At 36.6% G+C, this 12,681-nt stretch overlaps 1 protein-coding gene across 6 annotated transcripts in view; it reads left to right on the forward strand.

The window, feature by feature from the left end:
* The window catches only part of macrod2 (mono-ADP ribosylhydrolase 2), a gene marked incomplete in the record, with an annotated part of 450,891 nt that overhangs the window by 327,909 nt on the left and 110,301 nt on the right, over window positions 1-12,681 (forward strand).

Here is a 12,681-nt window from a genome sequence, read left to right on the forward strand (position 1 = left end):
GCGAGGGTTTCATAGACTGACCAATGAGAGGAGAGAATGCTACATACTGCAGTTAGCTAACACTTTCACCAAGCGATCACTAAAAAAGGCAGTTTTTTCACAGATGGATCCGACACTTTTCGCCAGTCTCTCACAAGTTTCTCATTCGCTCCAAACTTTACGCTTGCTCATTTTTTTTGATCAGTAGGCTACAGGAACAACATAAGCTGCAGTTGTCACAAGCCTAGAGCRCCCTCTCATGGCTGCAGACAGTAATATTTTCTACCTGATTCATGTCAGTCAGTTTGAACTAATTRCATCAGTCAAAAAATGTGTCATGAAGAGGAAAAACACACAATTCACTTCAATTCAATTCAAAARTACTTTATTGATCCCAGAGGGAAATTAGGTAAAAGGACCAGCCAAACTATGAAAAACTGCRACTTATAGTTTGGAAATTTATTTTGCAACATTTTACTGAGTTAAATATTCAAAAAATAAATAAATAAATCAGCAACATAAAAAAACACATTTTGACAGCTGGTATAGCTTTAAGAGACAATACCTTGAAGATAAAGCTGTATCGTTCTACAATTTGTGTTCTGAATTTTTTGAAGTGAGTCATTATGCACTTACCAATAATTCTTCTTCACAACTAATCCTTTTTTAAGGATTGAAAATTTATGTAAAAAAAGCAACACTTTAAAGAAGTTAATTGTCTGCGTGATGTCTTCAGTTATACCTAAACTGAGAGTGAAACTAATACAAAATGAGCTATCACTCCTCAGGTCCCTCCCTCCTCTAATCCTGTCACTCCTGAGTCTGCGCCTGCCACGCCATCATCAGAGCAMCCGTCAAAGTGGGAGAGGACGGCCCACAGGTCCTCACAGGGGGAGAGCTGACCTCCTCAGAGCTCACTTTGTCCTTCATCCAAAGTCCTTCTAAAAACTAAACATACTCAATAAAAAAATTCTTCTATGCCTAAAATAAGCTTGAGTTTGAATCAAGGTTCTTGCTTTTTGGATATCTCTTGAAGCAAGAATCACTTCTATAGTCACTTCTGTAAGAATGTTCCACTCCTCTCCTTTGAAAGGCCTTGTGTTCACACAGCTGGAGTAAACACTTTTTTTGGAATCCTGTCTTTTTCTTTTTTGTTGCCCAGCAGAGTGCATATTTTTGCATTCTTGCACACAGCACAGCAAGCTTCATTACTTAAAGAGCTCCAGACAAGTATGAACTGTAAATTGAAAAATAGTGTTTTCTCACGCTAATACGACACAGGCCTTAACCTCTCATCCTGCTACTGTTAATTAGCGTTGGTTGCTCCTACCTCAGGGCTAGTTGAGATTTATGGCTTTATGTTGTGGGGACTTTTAAAGTGGACGAGTGCAGCTCAAGCCAACGGTGAATAAACAGGTTTTTATTCTCTGAAGTCTAAACACTRTTATTTTTGTAGGTTATTTTACTGCATGTCTGATGCTGAAATATATTTACAGTTTAGCAAACAAGATAAACCAATATTTTTTATTAAACTGATGAACAAACATAGCCCTATATCTATAATTGCCATAGTGTTTTTTTATGCTGTACTTTATGTTTCAGGCTCTGTAAATATCGGAACTGTATGATCTATTTATGCTTTATAGGAAACTTTGAAAATGTTGGATTATTTGTTGATTTATCGAGCACTGCATAAGAGGATCAATATCAATTTCATCCCTGCACATTCAGCACAGAGATAGATCAGTCACGTGTTTAGCTTACCCAAGCATAAAGCGTGGCAGCAGAGGGAAATCGCTAACCTCCAAACACAAGTTAAAAAACAACCCTTCCAGGTATCCGGGGTTCTAGTTATCTGTCTGCCTTGCTGCATTTTTTTCCCCTCATGCTTATTTATCTCCCTCCAGTCTACCTTGGCTCATAAACATGCTGCCTCCTGTCTTCTATTTCTCCCAGCATTGCATCACTGAAGTTCAAAACAGCTATGTAGCTCTGGATTTGTGCAAATAAAACAAGTCTTGCTTTGCAGAAGTGAATGTGATGAAGGCAACCGCCGAGCGTCCTGAGCTTTTGTTAACAAGGAGAGCTCATTAAGTACATTAAATTCCCTGTTGACAAAAACATTTCAGCGTTCGAGTCTTGAAGTAATTATTCCTGAAGCACAAGGCCAATAAAGATATCTGAAGGAGCAGACTTGCCCARTGGTACCCTGTATGTTTTGCCTTATGCTATAAAAGAAAAATGACATACATTCACCCTTCTAATTGGAAAATGTGTTCCTGTGATTCAGTAATAATTATAAATATACCATGCTTTCAAGAGGTCACTACATGTACAGGCTTTTATCTTTTCTTTTTGTATGAACGTTAGCTTTTATTCCTTTTAGTGTTSAGGAATTTGGTTAGAGTTTAATGTTTTATCTGTTGTCATAAATCCAAGGTTGATTTCTTTTCYACAATCTGCTTGTTTTAAACCATAATGTTAAAAGATCACTTCAAAATAAACACTTTATTAAATACATGAGCATTAAATAAGACATGGTGCTTTTAAATCCTTTTTCACATTTAGATTATTCAGTTGGAGTCTATATAAAGTAGAACTGCAGTGCTTTGGTTTGAAATCCTCCTTATTTGGACTCCACAAGCCCCGCCCCCTTTCTGAGGTGTGTCTCAGATTAACTTGTTTTGAGGTTGTCTCTTTAAATCCAAACAAGGCGCTTCACACCCCACCCTCCTCCAACTTCAAGACTGGTCCATTGTAGCTTGATAGAGGGCTACGCAGAAACTTTTTATTTACACATTTTTGTAAAGATGTCAACAAGGGAAGACTTTACATGTTGGAGCCAGAATCTGACTATAGCTGAGTCCAGACCTTATACGTCTGTTCCGTCACAAATACTTTGTCATAATATTTCAGAAAACATCATGAAAATCGKAGAAAACCGACCAAAACAGAATATAAAGATATCTACGCACCACCGGCAGAGACTAAATTCAGCTTTTCTGCACTCCTGGAGACTCCCAAGTACACAACAAAATGTATTTAACTGCTAGAAAATTGTATTTAGCGTGACATGTCCCCTTTAAACCTATCTATTAAACCTAATTTGTTGCTGTTTATCAGGTTGCCTTTRTACACTCACATTTTCTAATCAATGCACAGCTATTTTTAGTTTGAATTGTTGAAAAATCCCAACTGCATACTAATTGATTAATAAACTGTTATAAAATAAAAGTCATTAAAAATGATTACTTGTTTGAAACCACATTTGCCAGTCTGGTGATCACATCGAGGCCCCCGTTACTAAACACAAACCAAGTTAGATGAGGTTTTCTTCCCTGCAGTTATTAGTATGCACAATGCAGCAGTCAGGATTTTAGTCTTACATTGGTTCTGCCACAAAGACAGGGGGCATATAGCAAGTCACTTGTCTTCATATGTATGCTGCTCTGTCAACTCAAAATTCAGAGGGGTTTTCGACTTTGAAGACCCTTTGATACGGTGCTTTTGAAATGTTGAAGGACGCCTTGAAAGGGGGAAAAAATGTTTAATTAGTAGCCTTGTGTTGGAAGGGTACCATAGGATGGATTTCACATTGAAAAAAAGAAAATTATTTTACTTTATTTTTTCCCCTCTTTTCTTTGATTAAATGTGCCATTGAAGTTGATTTATAAATGGAAATTAACATCTCTTAAAATTTGCTCACCAGTAGTTATATTTTTCTTTAGATCAGCCACTTGGGAATAATATTTTTTCTGTCATACACATCATGAGCTGTATTGTAAAAAATATTGATAACTAACTTCCTGGCTCCATTTGAGACTAAACTCTGCTTAAAAAGTTTCACACAGGATGTGGGTGTTAGAAAATCACTGTTTTACCGTCTAAGCAGAAATATATAGCTCATTACATGTGCTGCCCTTTTTTTAGCCTTTTCAGAGGCCATCTCTCTTAACAAAACTGTCTCGACGGCTCATGGCAGAAGCCTTCAATTTACCTTTTTGATCGTTTTTATGACCACCTGTAATTTAAGCCTCCAAGACGCAGGTTATTTTGAATGCTATACAGTGTGTGCACATGCTCTACATTTCATAAGCACCCTTTGGAATAATAACAAGCCCATAAGCCTTGAGGCATATTGAATGATGTCTTCTATTGCTTTATGCAGAGGTTCAAATGTTCAAATCAAACATTGAGCTCAGGATTACATTTTCCTCCACATACGGCCCTCATTTCTATGATTCAATAAAAATATCATTTATAATGCCATGGCTTTTGTGATAAATGCAACAAGGAACTCATTTGAGAAGGCTTATAAATCTGTCAAAGTAATGATCGCAATCAACATTCAAAGTTCAAAGCTTTAAAAGAAAAGTTCAGTTAAATAGTGGAAAGGGGCTGGTGTTTATTGGAGCAAATGGGATTTTTAATTTTTTCATACAAGCTAGTTTAATTTAATAACAATTCAGCTACATTGTTTGCAGCTGCAGTTTTTGCTTTGTTTTTTTTTTTTTTTTTCATTTGCTTTAGCTTTTCCCGGAGATGCTGCTCTTGACTTTTTATTTCTACAAATTTTAAGACAGATCAAACCCTGGAAGGCTTTTGACTCGAACATCACTGAGAATAAAGCAGGAGACATTTTCTTTGTCTCCAACAAAAGCCCTCATCTTTGTCTTTCTTTCAGCAAATGAAGGCCTCAGTCTTGATTTTAAAGTTTACTTTATTTCTTGATGTTATTTTTGACAAGACAAATAAAAAAACTCCATGAACCCAGTTGTCAGTCGAAAGCTTGCTTGCAGACCAGCATGCTTTGCAGCCGTAACTTTAAGGAAACCAATACAATATTTAGGATGTATATTTTAAAGAGCTGAAGATATTCTGACAGGATGCATGACTGCAGCTGGATTAGTTGCACAGGGCAGCAGCAGGAGTGTGTTTTGTCATTGAGTTTACCCGACATGTTCTGCAGCTTCTCTTTAGAATTCTGTCAGTCTTGTGTGGATCATATAACGGTCACAGTGAGTCCGCAGATTATTTATATAATTCTGTCTGTCTTTGTTGTTTAGTTGTCAGTTCTTATAAAACCTATGAGCTCTCCTTAGAAATAAATGTAAACAGGCATGTGGTTTTATGAGTTCTCACATTAGAATAATGTGAAAAACAAACAAAAAATCAACAGGAATGGGCAACATTTAAATGTTTGCTAATTATTTAAGCTCTCCTCTTTCAATGTTGGTTCTATGAAGTTTTTGAGTGCCCCAGCAGATCTGTAAAATTGAATGAAATGGATTAATAAAGCTTCTTAATGTATCCGCTCACCATACCTTCAGCTTTCAAAGTAAAGAGTGGTCGATCAAGCATGTAGGGGGTCACGGACCAATGAATGAAGAGGGCTTCACCTCAATATCTGTTTGTGCCGGCTCCACTGGCCTGCACTGTCTGCAGGCTACAACATGTAWACCTTCTTTCTGCCCATTCATCTCACCGCTGTCATTGTTTGACTGACCAACATGTAGCAGCCTGCCTTTGTGTYCCTGCAACACAACCTCCACTGCATGTGCAGATGGAATCAGGGCTGTGGAACTGAGTGTGATGACGGCAATCTCCGAGCACCCTGATTTTCATTATATTCAAAAAGAGACAATTATGTCCGGCTACAATCTAGAAATTCCCAGCTTCAGTCTGGTCCCTTGTGGGATTCTCATGTCAGTGAGAGCTTGGGATCAGGGGTGGAACCAGAGGGGTGGCCTGGGTGGCATCTGATTGGTCACCAAAAGTGCCCCCCTCAAAATTTGACAAGTGGGTAAGGTTCTTGGATTTTGTATTTCCTTAAAAATTTTTGTTAAAGATTGTTCTCTTAACTACTGTACAATATCAATTTTCAGCTGTGTGTTYTTAAAAATGGCTGAATAGCTGTATGTAAAATTAGCATTAGCATTGTTAGCTTAATTTGGGATTAGCATCAGCAGTCAGAATTTGATTATCTAAGCTACTCCACAACAAATTTAACCTCAAAAAGCCTTAAAACAGCTGATACATATTTAGCTGTGGTGGCCATCTTGCATTTTTCATAAGCATTTAAAATATGGTAAACATTGTTTTTGGCTACCTCTACACTAATCTTCAGCTATGTATGTCTAAAATTGGTTGAATTATGTGTTGTGACTAGATCGTTCTTATGTATGGTCAAACAAAATTTCATTAATATTTCTTAAAACAGCCAAATTGACCGTTTTCAGTTATGTTCTGCCTTTTTATTGCCTGACTTACACTTCCAAGGACTGATTTTGCATAATAGGCCATTCAAATGTTTCTATTGGTTGCCCGCTTTTGATTGACACCTCATTTGACCAATTGAGTTCATCTTTTACCTCTCCAGAGCTCATAATGTGTGACAAGCTCCTCATGTACACAGTACATACAAAAGATTGTATAATCGGCCAATCAGCTCTGAGCTTCATTCTGACCCCACAGCTGTGCAGCCAATCACCTTACCTTTCATTTGGTATATTTTTTGTGAGGTGGGAACCTTGTGTGGAAAGAAAAATTAAACTTAAGAAAATTTGTGATGTGTTATCTCTAATAGTGAGCACAACAGATGTGAAAAACATGGATTTTAAAGCATTTTCTGGASAGTTAGCTGACTAAACATGCTTTTAAAGGGGGAATATATTTGTTATAAAGTGTTTTGAGTGGTTCAAGACACGGAAGAGGAATTTTTGTGGTCTGAAAAAGTAATAAAGGGAAGGATCAAACCATTTCCGGCCACCATTTTTGAAATGTTTTTTTCTTCATCAGAAAATGAGGACAAATATCCATCAAAAGTAATTGAAAACGATTTATTTTATTTGGAATTAGCTGTGGCGACCATCTTGACTTTTCAAATCCAGAGATTATTTTTTGTGCCCCCAAATACCTTGGCCACCCCTGTGCCGCCCCTTGCAAAAAACTCTAGCTCCGCCCCTGCTTGGATGGTCTTTGTTTAATGTTTAAATGTGCGATTTGTGACTTTTTGTGCCCTGAATATTTCTGTTGTTTAGAAGAAAGCTACAGCTTTACACTTTACACTGCAACATGAACAAACCAGGACAGATTCAGAAATAAAACTCAGTTTATGAAAGTCCTTTCACATTATTTKTCATATAATCATGATATTTGGACTGAAACTGTGTTCAGTACCGCTGTGTCACCTTGAGTGTTTGCACAATGAATTTCAACATTTCCCACCTCATAATTTACCAATACATTTCATTTGAAATAAGCCACTAAACCAGATATTGCCACAACAACAGACCAAGATAAGATAACTCTCATATTTTACTATTACATATTTTGCTTTGTTATTTCAATGTTTTTCCATCCTGTGATAAAATCCTAATAGTAAACTAGATCTGTGCTGATGTAAACAAAAACATTGGGAAAAGTGCTGGTTGCAATTTCTTTGAGCTGAACTTTTATGTCACCCTTTTATTAGGTTTTATTGAGAATACTTGTTGGCAGTGCATTTCTGCGCTGTATTGCTAACAAGACATTAAATTAATTCTGCTGTGGTTCTCTCAAAGCAACAAGGATTTTTTCTCTCTCTCAAGGAAGCAGATGCATACAGACTAAACAGAAAAGACTCTTTTAATCTGAGTATCATAGCCAGGGTGTTGCTTTGTCCTTAGTGGACACTTATTATTGTGGTAATAGTTGCTCCTAATCACGACATATATGAAAACAACTCGTGGGCCTCGGTCTGTTAGGTGCCAGGTTTCCTATCCTTTCCATTTCTCCATCCTCCWTTTAGCCTAATGACACTTGGTTAGAATATGAGCTGAGGTATTAAGCAGAATAAAAGGGTTTTAATGTGATATTTAAATAATCCTGGTCTGTAACCGTGAAATGCTCATCACAGCATCAGCATGAAGCTAATCTGAGCAGAGAAACCAGCAATGACAACGTGGTTAAAAAACAAACAAACAAACAAACAAAACACTCAACAAAGATGATTGTTTTGGATTCATTCTTCAGATATTCTGATGTAATTTCTCACCATGGCAGCACTGATGAATAATAATATCCTTGTGGTCGTGTTTGCAAAGGGGTCTTTCCATGCTGCTGTGATTTATAAGCATAGATTCCATCTGCAAACAGGCTAGGAGGTCTCTGTCTACCGGGGCAGTATCCTGGGTCCAGTGCTATTTACYCAGCCAGCCGAGACCAAATGCTCCTCCGGCCGGATCCTGCAGTCACTGTAGCCGTGCACGGTTTTCTCTCCACTCACCTTTCTGCTCTCAGCCACTCTGCTGTGCATGCAGCATAGGGAAATAAAGCACCTACAGCAGGACGCTGATGCATCTTCCTGCAGGTTGAGCTCCTCTGTCACTTCCTGCCGCTTAACAAATGAGGAAAAACTGCAGGCTGTCGTTCTTACTGTGGAACAACAATGACTTAGTTTTATGGGTTTTCAGTAAACTAGTCTAATTAATTAACCCTTACTTAGATGTTCTGTCATTTTGAACTGTTATGTCAAAGCCACTATAGTTTTCCCAAAAGTTAAAAAAATAAACTAAATTTTAAATGAAAGCCACGCTGCTCTGTGTCGGGATGCATTTTTGAGTTTGCAGAGTTGCGGAGAGAAAAGATGCTCCACTTTAAAGTGACGTGATAGATTAGGGAGGAGTCGCAGCAACAGAATAATTTCCCTGGTGACCAATTTCTGAACACTCGGTAAGCAAAGAAAATCAGCAACAAGCCCACATGTCAGACAGAGCCTTATGTTGGGGTGCAGGAGGACATGCTGACTCACTTCTAATGAGCAGCCCAAGATGGAAATAATAATTTAAACAAGGAACCGTAGGTCATGACTGCACACATACCACTGACTGTCCTAATTAACTCTGCACCTTGTACACAGTAAGCAGAAGTAACGGCATGTTCACAAAGCTGCATCACTAATGGAACAATGTTAACGAAAACAAMGATGGGTTAGCTTAATTAGCTTTACCGTGTTGAGCGTGGTGGCTGCTCAAAAAAACTGATATATTTTTTGCTTTTGCAGGTTTTTGGTTTTGGTTCTGCCGTAACAGTCGACAGGACTTTGATGTTTTCCTTTGCAGCTCTGTGATGCAATAAGGGGTTTTACTGTGACTGCCTGTTTTCTCCCTATACAAGTTTGCATTATTAAAGCAGGCACTCTTGCAGCAAACTGCTACCATCCCCTGCTGTGCCTGTGTGGTACCTTGCAAGAGCTAAACTTACTGTCAGAGGTTTTAAAATCAAGTCGGTTTATTTTTCAGTTAGTTGAACAACTGGGGAAAAAAAGAGAAATTTTGTTTTGTTCATATAGGTAACCAACTGTCTCAGGTTCTGTCTGCACGTTTTGGGTCGTTCCTAAACTAGAGCTTGATTTTAGAAGTGATAAGACTCCTCTCTCTTTGGTACTGAGTGATGGACTAAAATGTAAACATCTTAAGTGCTTGAAAGTTTTAACGGTTCTCCTCACTTCTGGCACTAAGCTGAAACCAGTGAGTGCATTTGTCACGGTGGTGTCCTGTTCTGATAGCTTTAAGTGATTATCTGATGCATTTTCACATCAGTATGATCGATAGTTTTTAATGGATTAGCCTGTAAACTAATAGAATGTATTTAACTGATTAAGCTGATGTTTGTCATCAGGCTGCTATCTGTTAAAAAAAGAGTTGACATCAGAGCAAACAATCAGGTTGAAAGGAGTGACGCTGCAGACTCTCAGCTGAAACACAAAAACAGTTTTGGCAGCTGAAGAATCTTAACTTTTAACTGAATCAGTTTTTTTTTCAGTTCTGTGCTAAAATCTAAAGCTAACATTATTTGATCTGGTGCCGTTTTCACTTACCTAAATGTTGATTTATTTTTTAAAAAGTTCATTTATTCATTTGTTTCCATATTTAGGTGTCCTAAACTTTTAATCCCAACATACCTCTCTGTCTTTGCCATGGGCAGAATTTGACTAAAACTCACTCTTCCATGCTTCATCATCTGTGGTTTGTGTCAGACCCAGACAGTCATCTGGAAAGGTCAGAGCTTTGGTAAAAGATTTAAATCACCCGACACGAGAAAGATCTACCCTGACAGGCAGAAGCTGAAAACTTGTTAAAAAGAAAAAAGAAACAGCAGACTCCAGAGTTAAATGCAGCCCTAAAATGCATGCTTATATACATGTGTATATATATATATATATATATATATATATATATATATATATATATATATATATATATATATATAACATAATTTTTTCTAATCAGAGAAATAGGCTTACTTCCAACAGAAAACACACTTGAGTTTTTGTTTGAATATTTCTGAAATCACACACAATCTCGGATTTACCAGCCTTCTTTTTCATAATAATTGAGCTTTTGGTTGTGAAATGAAGAGCTCTTGGCACAGCCGCTAACAGCAGCATACTTCTAAATACAATTTGACAGGGTCAGTGTGGAAAAACAAACTGCCGAGCTCAGTTTTGGCAGTCAGAGATTTTGACATATGGGTGTTTTTCTTTGATACGTCTCTGAGCCCTTTTTTTTGTCTTGTTTTGTATTCATCCAGTTGTGTGAGCTGCTAGCAGAATGCTTTTCTTTTTTTCATATATATTTTATATTAATGTTGTGGCCACACCTTTTGATGAATGCAGGAACTGAGGCAYGTATTCAGCTGCTTTCGAGGACAAATAGGACCTTTAAAAAATCCTTTCTCTTTACTGTTTATTAATGTACTTAAAAAGATGAATGTGAAATGGGGAAGTGCACGGCGAGGCCGATGCATCATAATGTTTTCGCTCACAGAAGTAAAGAATAATGAAACTATTTTCAGCTATAAAGCCATGCTTGAGTAATTYGTCTGTTGCAAAGTGCTACAAAGCAAGAACTATTACAAGGTGGTTACCTTTTTTTAATCTTTTTGGAAAAGGCATCCATAAATATGTGTAGGTTTTTATACTCCGGCTCATAAAATATTCGTGTTTAAGATGTTTGTTTATTATGTCTGTTTTGTTAGGTGGATATGAATTCTTCTTCGTAGTCACTTGGATAATGTCAGTTTCTGCAAATGTTTCAAATCTGGCTTAATCTTTTCTCTGTAATACATATTTAGCATGTCCTTGGAGTCACTGTGAGCAATCTGCATCAACTTTACACAGGATCTAACAGTCTGCATGTACTGTGTTAGAAAGCATGCTGGAGGAAAGTTTCTGTTAGTTTGGGCTGAAGRAAACAGACAGCCTGAAAAGTATATGATGGTGTTGGAGAATGTTTAGCAGCAGCTACTGTACATGAACCTATGAATGTCCATGAGTGTGATCCACCGTTTCCCTTTGGTGAAATAAGCAAACCACAGCCAGTGTGGATTTGTTTCAGTAGTTTCAGATACATTTTTACATGGAGAACTGAAACTGACATAATTAGAAATAAAAACAGAAATATAAATGGACCGATAAATAAGTAAATACACTTAAAATGCACCAATTAAATAAAAAACTGAGAACTTTACCTCATGTTTTATAGTTTATTTGACCATCATATTTGTTTTTCCAGCTTAGTTCAAATAAATTATAAATTTTGGCACATAATTTAAATGTTTACATTTTTAAAAATATAGATTTTATGTTTTTTTTTTCTTTTACATGTACATGTGTTTCTGTCTCTTAAATGATTGCAAATAAGGTGGGCGGTCCTTCTTGTGTCAGCTCCTCTCTTATTGGTCAACAGACAGGAAGCAGTAGGATCCATGTGTAGGTCTACTGTGCATGCTTGTGCTGCCTCAGTTTAGATTAAATTTTAAACTTTAGTGTAAAACAGACACAGGTAAGTGTGTTTCTCCTTGTCTTTGTTTTAAACTGAACTTCAGTGGATCTGCACATGAATCCTGCTCCATCCTGTCTGTTGACCAACAGTAGAGGAGATGGTCCAAGAGGGTCGGCCTATCTTATTTGCATAATGAGACAGAATGGCATATGTATAATGTAAAAACAGCAAAACATGGAAATAATAAGACTTGTAGGAAAAAATGATAAATAAATAGAATCATTCATACGTCATACATCTATAAATAAAAGGAAAAACAAAACACATATTTTTAAAAACAGTAAAAATGTAAATTATTTGCTAAAATATAGAGTTTATTGGAACTAAGCTGGAAAAATAAATGTGAAGGCCAATTGGATTATGAGACACAAATGCAAAAGGAAAAACAAAGAAATATAAAATTTTAAAACAGTAAAAATGTAAATTATTTGCTAAAATATATAACTGACTGGAACTAAGCTGGAAAAATAAATGTGAAGGCCAATTGGATTATAAAACAATTGCTTCATTTTAAGTGTATTTATTTGTTCATCCATTTCTATATTTTTTTTTCTTTTATTTCTAATTATGTCAGTTTCGGCCCTCCATAAAAACCACCTTTTTTATTACCATACGTTTAATTAGATTATTTTACATACCCTCAGAAATCTACCTTAGTAATTGTGCTTATAAATCTTTTTGTGTTTTATCAGTTAAAAAGTCACTTTTACATTACTTGACTGAAAATGTGTTYATCTGTTTTTTTTTCTGCCATGTCAGAAATCATTTAGCCTTGTCTAGTGACACTGAGAATATAATTTGTAAGCTCAAGACAATTTTAACATTCATATAAAAATATTGAATACAAATTAACACAATCAATTTCCTTTTTCTTTCT

This window comes from Austrofundulus limnaeus, unplaced genomic scaffold, assembly GCF_001266775.1.
Source record: "Austrofundulus limnaeus strain Quisiro unplaced genomic scaffold, Austrofundulus_limnaeus-1.0 Scaffold33, whole genome shotgun sequence".
NCBI lineage: Eukaryota > Metazoa > Chordata > Actinopteri > Cyprinodontiformes > Rivulidae > Austrofundulus > Austrofundulus limnaeus.